The 25,546-nt window shown below is 35.4% G+C and overlaps 1 long non-coding RNA gene and 1 other non-coding gene across 6 annotated transcripts in view; both read right to left on the bottom strand.

Moving 5' to 3' along the window:
• The window catches only part of LOC122217350, a 452,982-nt gene that overhangs the window by 271,819 nt on the left and 155,617 nt on the right, over positions 1 to 25,546 (bottom strand). The window lies entirely within an intron of this gene.
• On the bottom strand, positions 16,699 to 16,805 carry LOC122218737. Its single transcript, XR_006202070.1, has one exon. It is a non-coding gene; the product is annotated as a U6 spliceosomal RNA (small nuclear RNA).

Below are 25,546 nucleotides of genomic sequence, written 5' to 3'. Positions count from 1 at the left end.
CAGAAATTGGATGTACAACAATGAATATACCAAAAAACCTCACCAGGAATAAGTCAGTCAGTGCGACACTCTTATGTACAAGACTAGGCTTCTAATCGTCTATATTTTATAAAGAATGAAAAAAGTTTGTGCCTGGAAAAATGGAGAAAAACAGTTAGAATGAAATATGGCCTCACTTCTTGACAAATGTTTACATCAGACTAGAAGGAGAAAACAATTATTTCTAACACCAACACTTCTAAAGTTTGCATAGCATTCACCATAGGGATGTAAGAACTGTGTGAAAAAGGCCTAACACATTAGGGATTCTTAGGTCCTAAGGTACTGGTCTTGAGGACATATCAAGGCTTGAAGTCCTTCATAATTCACATGAGATGCATGCAAAATGTTTGTTTTAGGCTTTTATTTACAAAAGATGATAGGATGTGACAATATCACCTTCAGCTGGCAGGTAGAAATGTACAATACTTTGAAATGCATAAACAAATACATGATTGGATAGCTTTAAAAAATATTACACTGTCTATTGATGTCGTGGAAGGATAATGTTAATGGAAAAATGAATCCTTCCAAAGAGTCCTGGACAGTTCACAGTTTGGGGTGCTTTTACGCTCCAAGATTTAAAACAACTGAAATTCATTAATTCTAAGAAATATTCCTTGGGTATCTAATTTGTGCCAAGAACCATTTTAGGACATGGAAATACAACAGTGGAAAAAAAAGAAAAATATTATCTGTTCTTGTCAAGGTTGCGTTCTAACATGAGGGTTAAAAAAGTTAGGGGGGAAGGGGCATATTTAATAACATATTAGGATAGAGAACTAAGAGACAACAAAGTACCCTCAGTAGAAGAGCAATGACTAAAGCCAGATAAACTGGGTTGAACTCCTAACTTCACCACTTTCTACCTATTTGAAATAAGACAAGATTTTTCAACACTCCATGCCTTAGTTTTCTAACCTGTAAAATGGATGCAATTAAATACCTACCTCATAATATGTGACGAGGGAAAAATAAATAAATGCATATAAATGCATAGAAAAGTGCTAGCATACAGTGAGTTCTACATAGATATGGCTGTTAACATATTACATAAGTATCATCAAGATGTTAACTATTGCAAATTGTTCTATGAAATCAACATATTACCATTCAAAATCCCAACAGCTCTCTGGTACTGAACATATACATCTGAAGCTGAAATTTCTTTGGATGAATGGATATCCAATACTCAAAAAAAAATTGGAAAGAGAACACGGTGTGGGTACTTGCATAAAAAGACAAGTTTTTTTTAATTTTTTTTTTTTTTTTTTAAACGTTTATTTATTTTTGAGACAGAGAGAGACAGAGCATGAACGGGGGAGGGTCAGAGAGAGGGAGACACAGAATCTGAAACAGGCTCCAGGCTCCGAGCTGTCAGCACAGAGCCCGACGTGGGGCTCGAACTCACGGACCGTGAGATCATGACCTGAGCTGAAGTCGGCCGCTTAACCGACTGAGCCACCCAGGTGCCCCAAGACAAGTTTTTTTTAATGATAAAATTTAAGTTAGAATAATTAAAACAATACCCAGTGGCCAGAATTAATTAGAACACAGGCTAAGAAGGAACTCAGAAAAGGTCCGTGGCACCTGATAGTGGTGTCATTATATGTCAATGTGAAAGGATGAATTATTAAATAAATGCAAACTAAACAGAATTAATCAGTATGATGACTCATACTGTAAAAATAATTTCTTGTTGGATATAGACTTACACGTAAGAAAAAACTAAACACAAAACAAACCTATAACATTACAAAAAGAAATCTTTATATTTTTGGTTGTAGAAAGTATTAGTTTCAATACAAAAGTAGTGCCAACTGTAAAAAAAAGACTGCTAAAGTTTTCTATCTAAAAATTAAAAGGATATTAGAACAAATAAACAGAAGTTTTAAAAACATGGGGGAACATGATAAAAGATATCTGAAAAAATACAAGAAATATTTGATTATAAATTTAGAATAACATATACAAATTAATTAGAAAACACATATAACCTGAGAGGAGAAAAAGGTAAAGAAAATGAATAAGATCTTTCTGGAGATCGATGTCATCAGTGTGTTGTAACAGGCATTTTCCACCATCCTCCCTTTAAAGAACACTGATTTAAACAATCACCCATGGATGAGAGTGCCATTGTGGAAGTTTGAGAGTCCAACGGAGAAGCTTCAGCACCCCACTGGAACAGATAGCAAAGCAAAACAAAAACAAACAAACAAACAAACAAAAATCTCAAGATTGAATGAACTGAAGGAGGTAAGAGGAACAGTTTTACGTTACCCATGTCACCCCTCTTGCAAGGTGGAACAGCTCCATGCAAAGGGAGACCCTTTTGGCTCCCGGTTTCTCCACAGGGGAAAGTGAGAGCACGTGAGTCAGCACCCAGTTTCCCCAGCTCTGCAGGACACTGCCAGAGAGACTCACTTCTTTCTCACCCTATCCAGAATGCTGAGGTGTGCTACATGCTCACAAGCTGGGAGACCAGCAGCCAGGATACTCAGAGGGCATCAAACGAATGCAAATCCTACTCAATCCTTTGCAGACTCCATCAGGAAGCACACCCATGAGCCACTAGAAATGCCCAACCCGTGGATCCCCCAACTAGGCCACGGACATCCCCAATGCTCCACAGGCCTTACCCACTAGTTCCCTCACCCTATGGTGGTCTGCCTGTGCATGTCCCCAGGACAGAGAGAGCAAGCCTTAGGACATGGCAAGCAGGCCCAACTCTGCAGGACTGGAAGAAAGCAAACAAACTTGAGAAACCAGCAGCATCCTAGGAAAAGCCAGAAGGAAATTACAAACACTTGACTTGGTTGACAGGACTGAGAGAAGGCATACACTCTTAAGAATTCCCCCCTCCAAGAGTGACCAAGATGTGTGGAGCAAGAATATACATAGAAAAGTTCTGAGAAAGACTCAGTACCTCAAACAGGATGGAAGAAAGGTATTTCTCTCCCAAATGCCAGTCAGTAAGACTGGAAGAGGTGACTCCCTTGAATGTGAAGACAACAACCTAAGACTTGAAGGAACATGAAAAATGAAAAATTAAGGACATTTGACACCACCAAAGGAACACAATAACTGCCCAGTAATCAACTCTGCACAAATGGAAATCTGTCTGTAATTTGCTCAATAAAGAATTCAAATAAGTTGTTTTAAGCACGCCCACTGAGATACAAAAAAACACAGGAAAACAATTCAAAGGAATCTGGAAAACAAGGCACAATCTCCACAAAAAGTTTAATAGAGACCAAAAGGAAAATGTGGAACTAAAGAATATAATGAATACAATGAAAAATACAAAAGAGAGCATTAACATCAGACTGGATCAAACTGAAGAATCTGTAAAGTAACAGACAGGTTATTTGAGATTGGCCAGTCAGAAGAGAACAAAACTTAAAAAAAGGAAGAGAGAAAAGAATAGGAAAGAAAAGAAAAGAAAAGAAAGAAAAGAAAAGAAAAGAAAAAAGAAAAGAAGAGAAAAGAAAAGAAGAGAAAAGAAAAGAAAGAAGGAAGCAAGTGAGGAAAGCCTATGTGAACCATAGGATTTCTAAAAGAGAAATAATTTATGCATTACTGGAGCCTGAGAAAGAGAACACAGTGAGAAAAGGGAAGAAACTAATTTAAAGAATAATGGTTGATGATTTCTCAAATCTAGAAAGAGATTTGGAAATACAACCTTACCAAGGTTATAGATTCCCAAACAGATTCAAGCAGAGATATTCACAAAGACATATGATCATAAAACTGTCTAAAATCAAGGACTACAAGAGTTGTGTTTTTTTAAAGCAGAAAGAGAAAAAAAAATCATCACATACGAAGGAACTCTAATAAGGCCATAAAAGTTTTTTTTTTGTTTTATTTTGTTGTTGTTTATTATGGTTGTTTGTTTGTGTTTTTTTAGCAGAAACCATGTAGGCCAAGAGGGAGTAGGAAGATATGTTCAATATGCTGAGAGAAAAAAGACAACTGCCAACTAAGAATATTTTACCTGGAGAAATGAAGAAGATTAATACTTTCCAAGACAAAGAAAAGCCAGGGGAGGTCATCACACTAGAGCTGTCTTACAAGAAATGCTAAAAGAAGTACTTCAAGCTGAAGTGAAAGGGTGCAAATTAATAACATTACAACATGCAAAAATGTGAAACACAGTGGTAAAGAGGTAAGTACATAATCAAATTCAGGACACCCTAATACTGTAATATGATGGTGCATTAATCACATACCTGTAGTGTAAAGGTTAAAGGAAAAAAAACTATTGAAAATAACTATTACTACAATAATTTTCTAATGGATACACAATTTAAAAGATGTAAATTATGACATCAAAAATACGGGAGGGGTAAAGAGGAGACGTTGGATGTTGTCCAAGTGAAATTATTATTAGTTTAAAATAGCCTGTTATATCCATAGAAGGTTTTATATAAGCCTTACAATACTCACAAAACAAAAACCTACAGTATAAAAATAAAAGATAAAGAGAAGGGAGTCAAAGCACATCATTATGAAAAATCATCAATTCACAGACGAAGGTAGCAAGAGAAAAAGAAAAGAGGAAAGGAAACAAAAACAGGCAAAAAAAAAAAAAAAAAAAAAACCCCAGTAAGACAGTTTAAGTCTTTTTCTATTGATAATTATTTTTAAAGTAAGTGAATTTAATTCTGCAATCAGAAGATACAGAGTGGCTGAATGGAACAAAAAATATACACAAAAACAACGTATAAGACCAATTATATGCTGCTTACAAGAGACTAACTTCAGGATTGAGGGCAAATATAGACTCAAAGTGAAGGGATGGAAAAGGGTATTCCATGCAAATGGAAACCAAAACAGAGCAGGTGTAGCTATATTTATATCAAATAAAATAGACTTTAAGACAAACAGTAGGGGCACCTGGATGGCTCAGTCAGTTAAGCATCCGACTTCGGCTTAGGTCATGAACAGGCTCTGTGCAGAAAGCTCAGACCCCGGAGCCTGCTTCCTATTCTGTGTCTCCCTCTCTCTCTTTGCCCCTCCCCTACTTGTTCTCTGTCTCTCTGTCTTTCTCACACTCAAAAATTAAAAAAATAAAATAAAAATTTTAAAAAGACACTGTAATGAGACAAAGAATGTCTTGCATAATTATAAAAGGATCAATCCAACAAGAGGCTATAATATTTGTAAATATTTATACACCCAAAGTAAAAGAAACTAAATATATAACGAAAACATTAACAAACCTGAAGGGAGAAATAGACAGTACTACAATAATACTAGGAGAATTCAACCTCATTTTTATCAATGCACAGATCATCCGGATGGAAATCAGTAACTGCACTTTATTTATTTATTTATTTTTTTAAACTTTTTTTTTTTTAACCTTTATTTATTTTTGAGACAGAGAGAGACAGAGCATGAACAGGGGAGGGGCAGAGAGAGAGGGAGACACAGAATCTGAAACAGGCTCCAGGCTCTGCACTGTCAGCACAGACCCCGACGCGGGGCTCGAACTCACGGACCGTGAGATCATGACCTGAGACGAAGTGGGACGCTTAACCGACTGAGCCATCCAAGTGCCCCAATAACTGCACTTTAACGAAATGGTCTTGGAGCACCTGGGTGGCTCAGTTGATTAAGCGTCCAACTCTTGATTTCAGCTGAGGTCATGATCCCAAGGTTCAAGCCCCCTGTTGGGCTCTGGGCTGACTGTGTGGAGCCTGCTTGGGATTCTCTCTCTCCCCTGTCTGTGCCCCTCCCCTTCTTATGCTGGTACAAGTGCAAGTTCATGCACTCTCTCTCTCTCCCAAAATAAATAAATGATAACTTAAAAAAAAATAAATGAAATGGCCTTAACAGACATACACAGTAAGTATCTTCCACACGACAGCACTAGACTACACATTTTTCTCAGATGCACCAGAACATTCTCTAGCATAGATCATACATTAGGCCACAAAACAAGTTTTACCAAGTTTAAGAAGACTGAAATCATACCATGTCTCTTGTCTGAGCATTTTGTATAAAACTAGAAATCAAAAATAAAAGGAAAACTGGAAAATTCCCAATTGTATGGAAATTAAACAAAATACTCTTAGCAACCAAAGGGTCAAAGAAGAAATTAAAAAAAAAATTGTCTTGAAAAAAATAAAAAGGTGGGGCGCCTGGGTGGCTCAGTCCGTTGGGCATCCGACTTCGGCTCAGGTCATGATATCACAGCTCATGAGTTAAGAGCCCTGCGTCGGGCTCTATACTGACAGCTCAGAGCCTGGAGCCTGTTTCAGATTCTGTATCTCCCTCTCTCTCTGACCTTCCCCCATTCATGCTCTGTCTCTCTCTGTCTCAAAAATGAATAAACGTTAAAAAAAGTTAAAAAAAAAAAAAAAGAAACAAATAAAAAGGGAAACACAACATACCAAATCTTATAAGACATAGGGAAAGCAGTCCTCAGAGGTATGATTATAGTAATAAAGGCTCACATTAAGAAAAAATGATCTCAAATACATAGAATAACTTCATATTCAAGGAACTGGAAAAAGATAAACAAACCTAGCCCAATTAGCAAAGGAGGAAAATAACAAAGATCATAGCAGAAGTAAATGAAACAGAGACCAGAGACTCGGAAACAACAGAAACCAACAACCAAACTAATAGTGTTTTGTTTTCTAGTTTTAAAGATAAGCAAATTGGCAAACATTTACTGTGACTAACAAAAAACAAAAAACAGAGAACACTCAAATAAAAAATCAGAAATGAAAGAGAGTACATTACAATTGATACCACAGAAATAAAATGGATCACAAGAGACTATTATGATCAATTAAATGCCAATAAATTAACTAACTCAGAAGAAACTAGATAAATTCCTATGAACATACAATCTACCAAGTCTGAATCACAAACAAATAGAAAATCTGAACAGACTACTGATGAGTATAGATACTGACCCAGTAATTAAAAATCTTTAACAAAGTAAAGTTTAGGACCAGAAGATTTCACTGGTGAATTATACCCAAAATTTAAAGACTAACTGCCTATACATGTCAAACTCTTCAAAACTGTTGAAGAGCAGGGAATATGCCTACTAAACTCATTTTACAAAGTCAGCATTACACTAACACCAAAGCCAAATAAAACATTTCAAGGAAAAAAAAAAAAAACAGGAAAACTACAGGATGATGAATATGAAAGCAAAAAAATCTCAATAAAATAAATACAAACAAAATTCAACAGCACATAAAAAGATCATGCACCTTGATAACATGAAATTTATCCTTGACATGCAAGGGTGTTTCAATATACCACATCAATAAATGTGATACATCACATTAACAGAGTAAGAATAAAAATTATATGGTTATCTCAATAGATACAGAGAAAGCATTTAACAAAGCTTAACACCCTTTCATGATAATAACACTCAACATACTGGGTATAAAAAGAATATACCTGAAAATCTTAAAAGCCTCATCTGACAAGCCTACAGCTAACATCCGACTCTATGTAAAAGGTTGAAAGCATTTTCTGTAAGATTAGCAACCAGACAAGTGTGCTCCCTCTTATCACTTTTATTCAGTATAGTACTGAAAGCCCTAGCCAGAGCAATCAGGCAAAAGACACTACCAAAAACTATTAGAGCTAATAAATGAATCAGTAAGTTTTAGGATAAAAAAATTAAGATGCAAAAATCAGTTTTAGTTCTATATATAATGATGAACTATCTGAAGAAATAATAAAGAAAATATCCCAGCCACAACACCATCAAAAAATAGGAATAATTTGGACCAAAATGATGAAAGACTTCTATACCAAAAATTGTAAAAAACTTATGAAAAGTGAAAAAATTTGAAGATGACATCAAAGAATGGAAAGATATCCCATGTTCATGGATCACAAGAATTGATACTATTAAATGTCCATAGTACCCCAAGCCATTTATAGATTTGATGCAATCCCTCTCAAAAGTCCAGCGCCATTTTCACAGAAATAGAAAAAAACAAAACTAAAATTTGTATGGAACCATAAAGACCCCAAATAGCCAAATCAATACTGAGAAAGAACAAAGTGGGAAGCGTCATGCTTTAAATTATAATACAAAGTTGTGGTATATGAAAAAGCATGACACTGTTATAAAAACCAATATACAGACCAATGGAACAGAATTAAGAGCCCAGAAATAGACGATGCCCATGCGTGTATGGTCATCAGCTGTTGACAAAGGAGTCATTAATGCTCAATGAACAAAGTACAGTCTCTTCAATAAATGGTATGGGTGAAACTGGGTATTCACCTGTAAAAAAAAAACAAAATCAGAACCCTATCTTACACATCTCAGAAAAATAAACTCAAAATAAATGAGACTTACATGTAAGACCTGCAACCATAAAACTCCTAGAAGAAAATACAGAGAAAACATTTCTTGGCATTGGTCTTGGCAATGATTTTTTAGAAATGACAGTAAAAAGACAAGGAACTAGATATAAATAAACAAGTAATACTGCATCAAACTAAAAAGGTTTTGCATGGCAAGAGAAACAACCAACAAATTGGAAAGGCAATCCATGAAAAGGCAGGAAATATTTCCAAATCATGTATCTCATAAGAGGTTAATACAGAAATATATGAGGAACTCATGCAACTCAGTACCAAAAAAAATAAACAAAACAAACCAAAAAAAAAGCAAAACATATAATTTAAAAAGGTGCATAGGACCTGGATAGACATTTCCCAAAGAAGACATGCAAAAGGCCAACAAGTACATGAAAGGATGCTCAACACTATCAACCATCATGGAAATGCAAATCAGAACCTCAGTGAGATACCACATCTCATCTGTTAGAATGGCTCTCATAAAAAAAGATATGATAAGTGTTGGTAAGGATGTGGAGAAAATGGAACTCCTGTACACTATTGGTGGGAATGTAATTTGGTACAGCCATTATGGATAACATTAGGGAGATTCCTCAAAAACGTACACAACCACCATATGATCCAGCATTTCAGCTTCTGGGTATACATCTGAAGGAAATAATTCATTGCAACATTTATAATAGTCAAGATGTGGAAACAACCTAAGTGGACATAGATGGGTAAATGAATAAGAAAATGTTAAGACACACACACACACACACACACACACACACACACACATATGCACAGTGGAATATTATTCTGCCATGGAAAGAAGGAAATTCTGCCAGTTGCAACAACATGGATGGACCTTGAGGGCATTATGCTTAGTGAAAGAAGTCAGACACAGAAAGGCAAATTATGTATGGTCTCACTGATATGTGGAATCAGAAAAAACCCAAACTCATAGAAACAGTAGAATAGCTATTGCCTAGGGCTACAAGGTATGGGAAATGGAGAGATAATGGTCAAAGTTATAAGATGAGTAAGCTCTTGGGATCTAATGTACATACATCTTCGTAACCATATTAAAATTACTGTATTATATACTTGAAAGCTGCTAAGAGAATATTTCTTACTTGTTTTCATTAGTGATGACTTTATGGCACGTATTTTGCAATATATATGTGCATAAAATCATCACAACCTTAACTTACACAATGCTATGTTAGTTATATGTCACTAAAGCTGGAAAAAAATCTCAACTAAATTTTTTTAAGTTTGCTTATTTATTCTGAGAGAAACAGTGAGAGTGTGAGCAGGGATGGGGCAGAGAAAGGAGAGAGAATCCCAAGCAGGCTCCACACTGTCAGCACAGAGCCCAACGCGGGGCTTGAACGCACTAAACTATGAGATGATGACCTGTGCCTGAATCAAGAGTCAGAAGCTCAACCCACTGAGCCACCTAGGCTCCCCTATAAGGTCTTAACTACTTAGAAAAAAAACAGGCATTCAAAAAAAAAAGACACCCAAGTGGTAATAAATATATAGAATAAAGCTAATAATGACAACATATAAAGAAGTTAGTAATAAAGAAAAGGCAAATTAACACAGTAAGACACCATACCTTATCTACTAGATTGGCAGAAATTTAAGTGACCAACAATATCAAATGCTAATGATAAAAAGAGGTAAGTGAATACATCATGAGTTGTCAGGGGAAGTAAAGTGGGTATAACCACAGTGAGGAGCAAACTGGCAGTGAACGGTAAGAGAAACTTTCCCTACTGCAATTCTGCTTCCTAATATATGTGCTAGAGCCACACTACACAGGGTGGTCATTGAAGACTGCTCTTGGCAGCCTGTTACATGCACACAATGAGGGAAGGAGCTTCTGTGTTACTTAAGATGCGTGATGTAGATCAACTATAACCATGTCAGCAAACTCACAATTTTTTTAGTTGACATTTTTAAGCAAAACTTTCTTAATGAACTAAGCAGTGTGCTAATTTACACGCTGGCCCATGTTCTCTACCTCCCCATCATATAATCTAGGTGACACTGCTCAGGAGAATTTCTCAAACTTTTGCACAAGGAAACATGTACATTAATACCTAGTATGATGTTGCTTGTAATAGTAAAACCTTTTTTTTTCAAAAGGTTTTCACAGGAGAAAGGTATTTTTAAAAGGCTTCTAAAGGAGAAAGGAAAGATGCAATTTATTCTTTCAATGGGATACTGGAGAATAAAACAGAATAAATTGTCCTATACCACTTATATATATTTTAATATGAAGTGAAAAAATAATTTTCAGAAAAATATGGAAGACACCATGCCTCACATATAGAAACAGTACCAGTGTGCACATATTGGACATCTATGTAAACATTTATTTAGAAGCAGACAGGCTATTCCTTAAGCTCATGCTGAACATTGCCTAAAGGGAGAAATGGATGGGGCTGGGAATTTCAATTTTATTGTGAATCTTCTTTTTATCCTCATAAAAATTGTTTTATTAACTTACCTTCATAACAGACATTTTTAATATGAAATTTATTGTCAAACTGGTTTCCATACAACACCCAGTGCTCATCCCAACAGGTGCCCTCCTCCATGCCCATCACCCACTTTCCCCTCCCTGCCACCCCCCATCAACCCTCAGTTTATTCTCAGTCTTTAAGAGTTTCTTATGGTTTGCCTCCCTCCCTCTCTAACTTGGTTTTCTCCTTTACTTCTTTCATTAAAGAAAAAGAAAATGTATCAATGTTGACAACCTCAGACTGGGGTGGTAGTGTTTGGCAACATCTTAGGGAAAACAGTAGCTTGTCATGAGTTCAGGAGGGTTGAATCAAGAGTCAGACTGCTTGATTTAAATTCACTCCCTACCACTTAGTAGCTGTAGGACTTTGGAAATATTACTGAAATTTGTGTCTCAGTTTCCTCATCTATAAATAGGGATAATAGTACATAACTCATTGGTAAACAGATCCTCAATAAGTGCTAGGTCTTATCAATCTTCTCTATACTTTTACACATCATTTCTTCCTTTTTATTTTTTAAGTGACAATGCCTAGGAGGTAAATATTAAAAACAAGCTTAATACTCTGGATCTCAAGGTTTAAAAAAACTACTATATGACAAAGAGGGATGTTTTGTCAAAAGACATGAAACACATTAGGTTTGAGATTTAATGGTCATTTATTTTTACAGTAATTGTGATCAAGTTATTTATTGCTTCACAACCTCAGTTTTCTCACGAAAGCAAAAGAGTACTATACCACAATCTTGTAAGTTTGATGTAAATGAATTGAGTTCAATGAATACACAGGTTTTCTTTCCTTTTTACTTATTCTAAAAGAATACATAAATACATTATTTATTCTAAAAGAATATACCTTTAGAAGAATATTTAATTTTGAGATATAGCTTTTTCTTTTGGGCTTTTAAAACATTCCTTTTATGTCTGTAGAGGTATCTTTACTAGTACTTATGTAACTTTCATTTTTTAAAAAAGATTTAGTGTAATGGTCAATGCAAAAATTATACATTGCGAGTTTTCAGTGAATTTTACCTGTTAAAAACATAAGTACTTAATGGCCTTCAGTCTAAGTATCTTTAATAATTATTTTCTTTAAATGTTATAATCACTGCAAGCTAAATTATGTAGTTACAATATAGTTAATATTGAAAATATTTTTGAAATTTTCTTCAAAAAAGTGGAATCTGAAGTGAATCATTCAGCACTCGATTCCAAACACCATCTTGTGGCCCAGGAAAAGTTACACTTACATAAAATTTGGATGATCAATCATGAATATTGGATAAAATGGGCCACTTAAAACGCCAAACACAACAGAACATCTCATATGCAACAATTCATGGCCTATTAAATGCCCTAGGAATATTTAGTAAACTACAATTTTTCGATTCCATCCCAAAATAATGAACTGGATTTCATGCAGGAATTTCTTTTAAACTAAAAGGAAAACACTGTGTAGCTGTAATATATTGCTTAAAATATTTTTCCTGTACCTCTCTCAGCCAGTTTTTTTTGTTTGTTTGTTTGTTTTTTTGGTGGGGGGGAGCAGGATGTATGGGGCGGGGCTGTGTGTGTCTGAAAGACAGAGATTTTTTTTAATTGACCAAGTGATTACAGTAGAAATGACACTTCAAAAAATCAAAACAGGAAAGTAGATGATTTAAGCAGTACTCTTTTAACCTCAGAGGACAAAATAAGAAGATAGAAATAAATGTTGGGAAAGCAGCGTTAGGTAGGGAGGACAATCCATAAACCTCAAACCTCATAACGACAGGTCTACTAAAAGAAGAAAACTGAGAAAACAGAAGAGAAGAAGTAATAGATAGCACATAACTAAAGACCAGTTTAGTGGGCTGAAGAAAAATCTATGTGTGGAAAATTGCAAAGGCTCATTATGTGAAAGGTAAAATAAATGTAAAGAGATTCACATCTGGACACATCTTGGGGGAAATCCTAATGGAAGGGGAAAAAATGTTCCTACTCTCTGATAAGCAGAGAAAATAGTTCAACTATAAAGGGTGTCAAGAACAAAAAGGCATACATGCTCATAATTAAATGCTACATGACAACAGAATTTTTAAAATACTCGACGGGAAAATGGTTCCTACTTAATAATGTTAAGGTCAACTAAGCTGTTAAAGTGTAAAAACAATGGAAAGCTATTTTCAGAGACAATAATTTTTAAAAATGAGAGATGAACAAAATGTAAGAATCAGGAAACAGTGAAGAACATAATGACTTGGGAGAAAAAATAACAATTAGACCCAGAATGGGACAGAGGAACTATAAACAGATTTCCTTCATAATTGGAGTTTCCCTCAGCAATACTGGATGATGATGATAACATCAAAGTCATTGAATTTCTGACAAAAAAGTGATCTGAACATATAATCCTATTCTCTTTCAAAGACACATTGAAAATAATGCAAACATAAATGTATCGCATGGGAGAAACAGAAAACTCCACTCTTCGAAGGAAGATTTACAATGTAAGAAGCAATAAACAGATAAAGAGAAATCTAATAACAGGGCTTAAAACAGCAACAGTGCTCTGGGGTGTCTGAGTGGCTCAGTAGGTTAAGCAGCCGACTTCGGTTCAGGTCATGATCTCATAGTTTGTGGGTTTGAGCCCCGTGTTGGTCTCTGTGCTGACAGCTCGGAACCTGGAGCCTGCTTTGGATTCTGTGTCTGCCTCTCTCTCTGCCCCTCCCCTACTCACACGCCCATGGTCTCTCTCTCTCTCTCTCTCTCTCTCTCTCTCAAAAATAAATAAACATTAAAAAAAATAAAAATAAAACATAGCAACAGTGCTATGAGGCTTACTTATTCCCCAATTATCCTTAGGACAAAATTATTAGAAATATACTCTGGGAGTTTGGATTAAGAGCAGGAAAAGCATGTTAAGTTGGGGTTGCAGAGGAAAGAGGAGCCCCTTAACTCTAGACATTGATTTAAAAATGTTTAAATATATGTTCAATATAACAATACCATGAGAGGATAAGAAATAAGGTATAAAATGTTTAAATACTAGAAAAATGAAACCAGAAAATCTACCGAAACACATAAGGTAATCAAAATTGTCAACATGAAAGCAAAGTACAGATACATAGGAAACACAATATAAAAGGCAAAAATCCAAACAAAACAAATCACAAGAAAAATGAAGAAAGATTAAGAAGAATGATGTGGTTATGTGAACAGACATGCAAAGTTCTTCAGAGTAAACCTGTTTGGCAAATGTAAAGAAGAATGGCACATTTTGATAGCAGAAAAGAATAATGATAATGAAAACAGGTGGTTTCTCTGTGTGTGTGTGCGTGTGTGTCTTTACACACTTGTATAGAAAAAGGAGAGGAAAGAGAAAGACCATCACCTCTAGGAAGGGAAGTTGGGAGGGAAAGAAGGTGAGAGAGAAAGAGATAGAGAGTGCGTGCAGGGGACTTGCTCTCATGCTTTTTCCATGTACTCCATGTATATTTTGTGTGAACTTATTGCATAAGAATGACACCTAACATTATTTCTGGTGTAACACCTGAGCAAAGCAGAATGAAAAGAAGAATGAGAAAATTATCAAAAATAAGCCACCCCAGCAAGCTCTAGTCCCAGAAGAATTTACAGCTTATTCCTGACAAATATTTAAATCCCCATGCTTTTAGAAATGATGTTCTATTGTTTAGCATAGAAAAACAAAATCCTGTGATATTTTCAAATAACTGTAAGAAAGAGAAGATAACTCTGGCTTTGGAAAGTAGCAAAGAATACACTTAGAAAATTAATGTCTCTTCTAACTTTTAGGTATGTTTACCAAATCACATATAAACTGTGAAAAAAATATAATCCGACGGCATATTTCAACATTAAGCCAAGAAAGTGATTAGGATCTGAGAAAATTTTTATAACCCATTAACGGGTAAAATAAAATGTGCACCAAAGAGGGTATTTGTTTGATTCTCTAACTCTTCTTTACTGCTTGTGCTAAAACAAATAAGTGAATTTCTGTAGGCAATCAGTAAGATATGTTGAGGGACTTGAGTTTATTGCTTCTCCCTAATAAAACCCCATTAAAGTGACAGTAAAGAGGAAAAAGATAAATTTCTACATGATAAAGGAAACGAAGAAGAAAATGGTAAGGGCAAGATATTTCAAGACATCTCTGGATGAAACTTTGGTGGATCCAGGACAACTTTTGTAGCTAAGCAGAGGAAGCCATCGCATATAAAACACAAAGAGAGAGAGGAACATGAGGCAGGATCCTGGTGAGAAATGCCACCATACAAGGAAGCTTCTTGTGAGCTGGGCAACTGAAAACAGTCACTCGCCTACCCTTCTCTACTCTGGTTTGCAGAAAAGTCAATAGTCACGTGTTTATCCATGGCAAAAACAAAATTCCTTACAAACCTTACAAACAACCCAGCAAAGGGATGCTGCAGAAACTGTTCGGAGAAACTTCGAATGGTCAGCTTGGGAAATGTTACACAGAGCAAAGCCTTCCTCATTTTGGCATTTTTGCATTCCTGGAAAGTAATATCTAGTTCCCCCAAAGCCTGTTTGCTAACACGATTTTATTGCCTATAAAGCTCACAGTTGTTATTGATTTTTAATATCCCCTTATTCTAAGAATAAAGGGAACCAAGTATCACTAGACCCAGAAGAAGTATCAACAGCAAAAAGTTCATGCAACTGAACCACAACTTCAGGAAACACATTGGAAGGAAATTTCAGACAAAGTTTTAAAATCTCAACATACTTTATGGCAAATAAAAACGAGAAAACTATACAAAAGTTCTGTGTGCTTAACCGTCTCTCCCTGGGGAATTATTTGCATAGGGAAAAGAAGTACCTTAATGAAATGGAGTAAGATTCTAATTACATAAAATTAACTCACAGAGAGGTTAACAGGGTACTTTGTAATTTATCTTTACAATCTGAAGGATGGCATTTGATCGGGTAAAAGTAAAATTAGACTAAGGGACAAGTACTACAGAAAATAATTGTTCTTAATTACTGAGAGTTAGATATTAAATAATTTACTGGCAATACCTAATTAAACATTAGAGAAAGTATTAAATCTAGAAATCGATGCTTTTCTAAATATAAAAATATTTCAGTACATGTGTCATTACCCTGAATTTAATAAGTGGAATAAGGTAAAACCAGACACCCTAGAACAGCAGAAATTAAAGGGAGTGGCAATCTCACAGGCTAGCACTCTCTTGGCACTGCCAATGGGGGGTGAAAACTCACACAAACTCTTTAGAAAACAGGTTGGCTTTACCTACTAGAGGCAATGATGCAACTCCCTATAACTTACTTACTGGTGAATCCCCCCCAAAGGGAGTTCAGATGTACTCAAAACATGGGCAATGATGATCTTAGCAGTGTCATCTATAATAGCCCCAAACTAGAAAGAACTCAGATGCCCATCAGTCAAATGGATAAACTGAAAATGGCACATTTATATACTAGATACTATAAAGCAATAAAAATGAAAAGCAACTACACACAGAGCCAACAAACATAACGCCAGATAGAAGAATACACATATACTGTATGATTTGATTCACATAAAGTTCAAAAAAAAATAAAGTTCACAAATCAGCCAAAGTAAAATACAGTGAGGAGTGATATATTCTTGTAAAGTAGGGATGCAAACCTGGGGTCTGAAAATACAAAAAAAGAATTTATTATTTAAAAAGTCAAAATAGAGATTATTTTTATTTTATTTTATTTTATTTTTTTATTTTATTTTATTTTATTTTACTTATTTATTTATTTATTTATTATTTTTTTTTTTTAATATGGAACGCTTCACGAATTTGCGTGTCATCCTTGCGCAGGGGCCATGCTAATCTTCTCTGTATCGTTCCAATTTTAGTATATGTGCTGCCGAAGCGAGCACTAGAGATTATTTTTAGACAGAATAAAGGCTAGTACTGGTTGGGAGGAATATCACACAGCACTTTTGGCATAATGACACTATTTTTTTTTCTCATGAGACAATGGTGACAAAGGAGTACACATTAAAATAATTCGTTGAACTGTGCATTTAAGCCTTACACATTTTATATATAACTTATATTGAACAATAAATTATCTATAAATAAAAAACATGAATTTTATGGGAGACTTGCCTTAAAAATTCTTCTTAACTATGGTGTTATATCTAGCTACAACCTATGCTTGGAATAATTCAGCTCCTTATTAATAAATTTACCAATATATATGAAGACTGCCCATATTTCTGTATCCAACTTTACTTCCAAATTTCATGTGACTATAAACAAGTTTTAGTGTTTAAATTTCAAAGAAGATTTAACGAAGAACCTTTGTGTAACTCATAAACATATTTCTGGATGAAAGATATTTGTCCTTAAATCTTTATTTGCAAAGTTTGAACTACTGAGAGACCTATATGCTTCATAGTCTTTAAGCTACCTAACTCAAAGTTTTAGGATAATTTTGTTGATCCATCTACTCATCGTTTTAACTATCCATTAACTCATTTGATTATTCAACAGATGGTAACTGGACCACCCAAAATACTAGTACAACGTATAAACTCTGTAGTACAATGTATAAACTCTGTATTATTCTTCAGTGCATCTGTTAGTGTATCTGAGTAGTATATTCATTACACTACAAGAACAGAGAAGTTGGGGCAACTAATCTACCGGGGAGTGCTTTTCGGTGACGTTGTGGTGACCTTGATACTGGAAGTGACCGTTAGGTCTAAAACTGAGTTATTCACCTAGAGAAAGATTTCTTATGCCAGTAAAATCCAGTTTGGAAAAGAATCAGAACACTACCACAAAACGGTGAAAAATACACCTGTGGAAATAGCTGGGTGAATTACTGTAAATAAATCCTTTTGCTCCAATGAGCTCAAACACTGCTTAAACTCAGATGATCAAAATGATCTGGGGGCACCTGGGTGGCTCAGTCGGTTAAGCCTCTGACTTCCGCTCAGGTCATGATCCCCCTGCGCACAGATCAGAGGCCTGCATAGGGTTCTGTGCTGACAGCATGCAGCTGAGAGCCTAGAGTCTGCTTCAGATTCTGTCCCTCTCTCTCTCTAATATGAATAAAGACATTTCAAACATTAAAAAATAATGATCCAGAACTACTTTATGAAGCAACTACTTTAGATGTCATATATGATTATTACAGTTGAGATTGAAAAAAATACGGTCAGCCAATAACACCTCATTTATATAGAACAAAGATCTCTCTAACCAGATGTAAATGCATTATGTATACATCTTACACCACCAAACATTTATACAAAAGGCAAATTCAACCAGGTTACAGGCACTAAAAAGTAAGTAAATAGAACGGCTTGAAAATTTCTAGTTAGCCAAGTGCAATTCAATTTGACAATCTCAGGTTTGTTTTCTGTGAAGAGGGATAGTTGGCTTGTTGGGAATGTTAGATCTCTCAGTTTCAATACATTAAAAAATAGTTCAGCTCAATATGAACATTAAAAGATATGAAAAACTGAAGAGAGTTTAGAAGAGACTACTAGTATTTCTGGGCGGCTGAAATACAGAGAATTTATGAGGAATGACCGAGGTATCCGAGAAGGTTAACAAGGAAGCAAAAAAAAAAAAAAAACAAAAAACATTTGAAGGACTCTGGCTGGGAAGTATGGATTTCTCTGACAACTCCACAGTGGAAAACTTACCTCTATGACTATTAGTTACTGAGTGGAACATGTAATTACAGTAAAATTATTCATTATAAAAGATTATTAGTTATCACAACAATTGCTAATTACTAAATGATCTTTAAAATGAATGGCCTGTCTAAATGGTAGTTAAATCCAAAGGACATAATTTATGTAGCTGTTATTCAGAAAACTATATATATATTTTTTTTCTGTATATATATACAAAATGAGTAATAGATTTTGCTTTTAGAGTAATATCGAGCTGGGCAGACTTACAAACTTATTTAAATTCTATGACCCATGAATATCTTGATTCATACAGAGTACAGGGAAATAGCCCCTGAGACTACCTAATATGGTTCCCCTTGATTTGGGAAGCCAGAGGCTTAAAAAGACAGTCTACATGTGTCCACATTGACATATGAAGTGAGTTTGGAACTCAGATTCCACAGTGGAGAAGAAAGGTCCATCATTAGATATTTTTGTATAGAAGCTGGGAAATCCAAGATCAAGTTGCAGGCAGATTCTGTCTCTGGCAAGAGCCCATTTTCTGATTCAGAGATGGCCTTCTTTTCACTGTTTCCTCCCACAGTGGAAGGGGCAAGCTAGCTCTGTCAGGGCTTTTATAAGGGTACTAATCCCATTTTTGAGGGTTCTGTCCTGAAGACCTACTGGTCACCTCAGCAAAGACCAAGACCTCATCTCAACTACCTGCATGTTGAGGATTAGGCTTCCCCGTATGGATTCTGGGGGGACATAAACATTCAGTCCACTGCCAAATCCATCTGCTTAAACTGGAACATCTAAAACGACAGAAGCTACCAAAACCCAATCAATCAGTTTGGAATTATGCCAACCTTTTTTTAGTTAAGTTCCCAAATGTTTGAAACCATGTAAATTTAGAAGTATTCTGAAATGAGAAAAATACTATTACCAAGTCATGTTTACCTTTCATATATGACTGCATTAATTCAAATAATAATTTTTAATTTTTGAATTAAAAATAAAATTTTAAGATTCACCTACACAGAAAATACCAGTTATGCAACGTGAGGAGTGTTATTTAGTCGTAAAGCCTTGCCATAATCTTGGCATAAGCGCTATTTTTTATTTTTACTTTTTTAAGTATGTTTTTTTACATTTATTTATTTATTTTTGACAGAGAAAGACAGAGCACAAGTGAGGGAGGGGCAGAAAGAGAAGGAGACACAGAATCTGAAGCAGGCTCCAGGCTCCGAGCTGTCAGCACAGAGCTCGAAGCGGGGCTCGAATTCACAAACTGTGAGATCATGGCCTGAGCCGAAGTCGGACACTTAACCGACTGAGCCACCCAGGCACCCCAACACTATTTTTTGTAATTCAGATAAATATATTGACATATACTTACTTAATTGTTACTCAGATCTGAAATTTTGAGTTCTGAAATTTTAGAACAAAATTCTTTTGTCTTAACACAGGCCTTATTTCAGTTAAAGGATATGAAGATTAACAATATTTTACACATAGGACCAGGATGTTGGCGAGTTTAATTTGGAATTATTTCCTGAGCTCCATTTCAGCAAAACTGCATTGATTTTGCCCTAGCTTATTCCCAAGATTTAGTTGGATTCTCATTTTTAAGAAAAAATATTTTCAAATGCAGTCATCAAATATCAGACTATTTCATTACAAAACTTTATTTCAAAAATATGTCTCTACTCAAAGAGTTGTTTATATCATAAAATAGTTGCTAGCCAGAAGAGACATGGTTATTTTTAAATAATCCAGCTTCACATATAACCAACTAAAATAGCATACTACTAGACCTTCCAAAGGGAAAACAGCAACCCAGCACTTTACCAGCCATATGTTTTGAATGAAGTTTAGAAAAGTCTGCTTCATCTGTTAAAGTAGATTCCTTCTTGAATTATCAGAGAGAAGTTTGATAGTTCATTTCAAATGTCTTTGGTGGATTACAAATAAAGAATAGCTAATGCACATACTTGGAAAAAGAAAAAAGAAAAATCACTTTTGGTTGTTTTTTGTTGTTGATGTTTTTTGTTTTTTTTTTTTTTTTTTTTTTAATCTCTTAATGGCACTTCTCTAGAATGTAAAAGCTTAAGATGGGTGAAAAGGAATTATAATAAATAAACCCAGTATCTTAAATACTGAGGTTGATGCCACACTATTAGTCATTATCTCTTGGAAGTCCAGTCTGAGTTCTTGCTTTCTAGAAGCGTCTGAGAGCCTACAACAGTACAGTCCCCTGTGAATGCTAAGCAAGTAACTGATGAATGAAGGCAACTTGGTAACTCGCAGAATCAGAAGAGAGAGATCGTTACGAAATCTCACAATGTGTCCGATTCAACGGTTCAAGATCACAAGATTAAAGAATTTTTGACTCGTGAAGAAAAAATACTCAAGAATAATCTACCTTTATCAAAAAACAAACAACAGGGGCGTCTGAGTGGTTCAGTCAGTTAAGTGCCCAACTTCTGCTCAGGTCATGATCTCACGGTTCGGTTAATGAGTTCGAGCCCACATCGGGCTCTGCACTGAGCCTGCTTTGCATCCTCTGTCTCCCTCTCTCAAAACAAAATAATATTTAAAAAATAAGTATAATTTTTTTCCTAGTGTGTGCTTGAATAATCACGCACAAAACTGTTTATACAGAACATAACATACTTGTCTTGTGTGTAACAGTGTGAGATAAATGCTCCGGGGTACCTACCTGCCAAAAACAGATCTTGGACAATCACAACTACTGTAATTCTCAACATCAGAACCCTTCTTCAGCATCTAACTTGCCAGAATGCAAATCTACTGCAAGATACAGTTACCATGCTATAATTAGCTCCTTTGTGCACCGGACATAAAACAGTTTGTCAGTTCAGTTAGGCACTTACTTAATAAGCTCTCCAAGGGAGAAGAGTATAGCAAAAAATTTGAATGAGTAGAAAACTGAAAAAAAAGTACAGCCAGAGCTCCAAGTGGAAGAATGAAGGTTGGAGGCAATGGACTTCTGGAAGATCCAGGCAGGGAACTGTTTCATTTTATCTATGTATCTCTGTATGCAAATAGATAGTGGTTCAATTCAAAAATTTTTTAGGGGCACCTGGGTGGCTCAGTCGGTTGGGCGTCCGACTTCAGCTCAGGTCATGATATCACAGCTCATGAGTTAAGAGCCCTGCGTCGGGCTCTGTGCTGACAGCTCAGAGCCTGGAGCCTGTTTTGAATTCTGTGTCTCCCTCTCTCTGATCCTCCCCCGTTCATGCTCTGTCTCTCTCTGTCTCAAAAAATAAATAAATAAATAGATAAACGTTAAAAAAAACTTTTTAATTTTTTTTAAAAAAAGGAAAAATATTTACAAAAAAATTGAAATGTATTTAATATCATGAGAAACTCGGTACTATTAATTTAACCTCCCACTGAATGATATCTAGGGTTGTAAAGGTATTTGTTGGTCCAAAACATAAATCAGGAAAAAAGCAAACAAACCAAAGGCACCATCTTGTTAGGTTCAAGCTAACTTTTGAAGTGTGTTCTAATTTGGTGTTCATGAAAACATGCCCAATCCTTTGCTTGTTTTTATTATATGACATACACATTTTTATGTGTTCTGTTATCAAATAAACATACAGTTTTGACAAGTCAAATGATGCTTTAAGTCTAGTAACATCCAGCTGCATAAATACAGAAACTACTTTCAACATTTGGCTGATTCTTATGGTATTTACCGTAAAACTTCTAAAAAAGTGCTTCCACAGCTGTTCCCTGGTTTCTCAATTCAAAATACCATGTAGGTACCTTCCTAGTATGAAAAGGGAGAATTAGAGCTTTCATAGTACACATGCACACACGCACACACACACAGGTTCCCTCTCTTCAACCTCTCAAAAGTCCTATCACCATTTTAAGTTAAAAAAAAAAAAAAAGAATTTAAGGGATGTTCTCATCCCTTAAAAATGTTATTTAAAACTGAACTATGGACAATATTATGGAATATATATAAATATGGGTGTATATGTGTAGATATATGTGCATATATCTGAGTAGACCAAATTTCTGAGTAGATTCTTCATTTAAGACATCCTAGTTTATTTCGTGTATGTGTGTGCATGTGGGTTGATTTGTCTATGTCCTCACCACTAATGCCTTCTAAACGTGACAGAAATGTAGTTTCATAATGTGGTCAAAGACATAAAGCATTTTTCAGTCCCCTTATTATTGTTGTTGCTGTTGTTGTTATTGTTAATTCTATTTTTATTTTTAATGAAATTGTTCCAGTTTGACTGTGTTTAAAGCATGCTGCACAGTGTCATTTTGAAATCCACTCATGTCCACCTTGACACTCCCTAAACATCATCCTGAGAAACACTTTCATTTTCATCCTATGTTGAAGCTCAGAATCCTGCAGCTCATGTGTTTCTCTTCATTCATTCATTCATTCATTCATTTACTCATGCTTAAAAATATCTTCCTCTCATCTTCCAAGAACACGTACAGAGGATGAAACATCTTTTTAGATTGATATATCATTCCAATTTCATACTTAATAGTTTGCTGGGGTACAGAATTCTAGGTTGGTGATTATTTTACCTTGTAAGTATTCACACACTTTGCCATAGTCACTTACACCCCAGTATTGTTGAGATGTCGGGTAACCACCAGCGTGAAACCTAATCTTTTGTATGAGATCCATATTTTCTCTGAAAACTTTTGTGATTTTCTCTCTCTGGTAGTCTGAAATTGCAGTAATGTATCATGAGGGAAACATTTTCCCACTCATTGTATTAGGTGCCCAGTGTTCTTTATCAATCTAGAAACTGCTGTCCTTCAGTTCTGAAAAAAAAAATTGTATAATTTATTTCTTGGTTACTATTCTTAGTCACTATCACCCCTCACCCTCCTTCCATTATACACACGTTTGGTTTTCTCCTCCTAGAAAGACAATGATTTGGTATTAAACTTCCTAAATTGATACTCCAGTTCCCTTAATCTCTCTCTCCCTCTCTCTCTCTCTCTCTCTCTTTTTACCTACCTATTATTTTTATTCTACTTTCTTAGAGATTTCCATTTTTCACTTAAAACTGTTTCCTCCAAATTTTGGCTATTCTGTTTTAAATTCTCAAGAGCCTTTTGTTCTTATGAACATTCTTTTTTTTTTTTATAGCACCCTATTTTGTTCATTGGATTCATTATCTACTTTTATAATTTTTATTGCCTTTTAACAAAAGATGTTATTCTATTCCTGACTTTATCTCTGTTTCCTCTAATTTCCATTTATCTACTTCCTTTTTTGGGTGTATATTTTTCATTCCTCAGCTACCCTCACATGCATGATGATTATTGGCTGTTTATCCTAATAAAAAATACAGCAATATAAAACCATTAGGCAGCACAGGATTTGGAGGCGGAAGGATATATAAATTGGTTGGAATACACTAAGGAGGGAGCTCACGAGAAGAAACTGAGCTTGGAGAATGAAAAAAACCTAAGGGCCCATCGATGGATGAATGAATAAAGAAAATGGGGTATATACACACAATGGAATAACCTCAGCCACAAAAAGAATGGAATCTTGCCATTTGTGATGACAAGAGTGGGTCTTGTGGGCATGATGCTAAGTGCAGGAAGACAGACAGAAAAAATAAATACTGTATGATTCTACTTACATGTGGACCATTTTACTTTTTTTTTAATTTTTTTTAACGTTTATTTATTTTTGAGACAGAGGGAGACAGAGCATGAACAGGGGAGGATCAGAGAGAGAGGGAGACACAGAATCTGAAGCAGGCTCCAGGCTCTGAGCTGTCAGCACAGAGCCCGACGCGGGGCTCGAACTCACAGACCGTGAGATCATGATCTGAGCCGAAGTCAGATGCTTAACCGACCAAGCGACCCAGGCGCCCCCGTGTGAACCATTTTAAAAATGGGGGAGTGAAATGGGTGAAAAGGATAAAGGGAAGTATAAACTTCCAGATATAACATAAATAAGTCACGGGATATAATATACAGCATAGTGACTATAGTTAATATTTGAAAGTTGTTTAATAATATGGTACTGCATATTTGAAAGTTGTTAAGAAAGTAGATTTAAAAGTTCTCATTATAAGAAAAAAAATTAACTATGTATGGTGAATAGTTAACTAGACTTGTTGTAGAGATCATTTGACGAAATGCATAAATCTTGAATCATTTGTACACCTGAAAATAACATAATGCTATATATCAATTAAACACTAATAAACAAAAATAAATCACTACGAAAAATGTCTATAGATCTGATATATATATAATATATAAATGATAGATATAAAACATGAAGCCACATATATATAAATATATAAAATATAAAGGCAAATATATATGAATTTGACTTGAACAAAGTTACTTAGCCGAGAGACAGAGAGAGAGAGAGAGAGAGAGAGAGAGAGAGAGAGAGAGAGGAAGCTGTGGTAATATGGTAAGTTGAGCTGAATTTTAGATAGGTTTTGTTAAGGATGTCTGAGAGAGAGCTAGATGAAGGAAGAACAAAGCAGGCAGCTGTAAATAAAGATCTGCTATACTTGTTTTAAAGTGATGGCTGAGGGGCCCCTGGGTGGCTCAGTAGGTTAAGATCCAACTGTTGAGGGGCGCCTGGGTGGCTCAGTCGGTTGGGCGTCCGACTTCGGCTCAGGTCATGATCTCGCGGTCTGTGAGTTCGAGCCCCGCGTCAGGCTCTGTGCTGACAGCTCAGAGCCTGAAGCCTGATTCAGATTCTGTGTCTCCCTCTCTCTCTGACTTTCCCCCCATTCATGCTCTGTCTCTCTCTCTCTCAAAAATAAGTAAACATTAAAAAAAGAAAGAAAACACATTGTGCACAGTGTTCTTCCTCTATGCATTTTTATTGCATTGGACATGGAAATTTAAGAGTAATAAAATGAAATCCAAGCTCCCCAATATGCAGTCTTCATCAGTGATGATATGAAAAACTATGGAATGAGGTTCAATAT

This window comes from Panthera leo, chromosome B1 (assembly GCF_018350215.1).
Source record: "Panthera leo isolate Ple1 chromosome B1, P.leo_Ple1_pat1.1, whole genome shotgun sequence".
Lineage (NCBI taxonomy): Eukaryota > Metazoa > Chordata > Mammalia > Carnivora > Felidae > Panthera > Panthera leo.
This window is presented reverse-complemented; position numbering and strand designations above follow the sequence as displayed.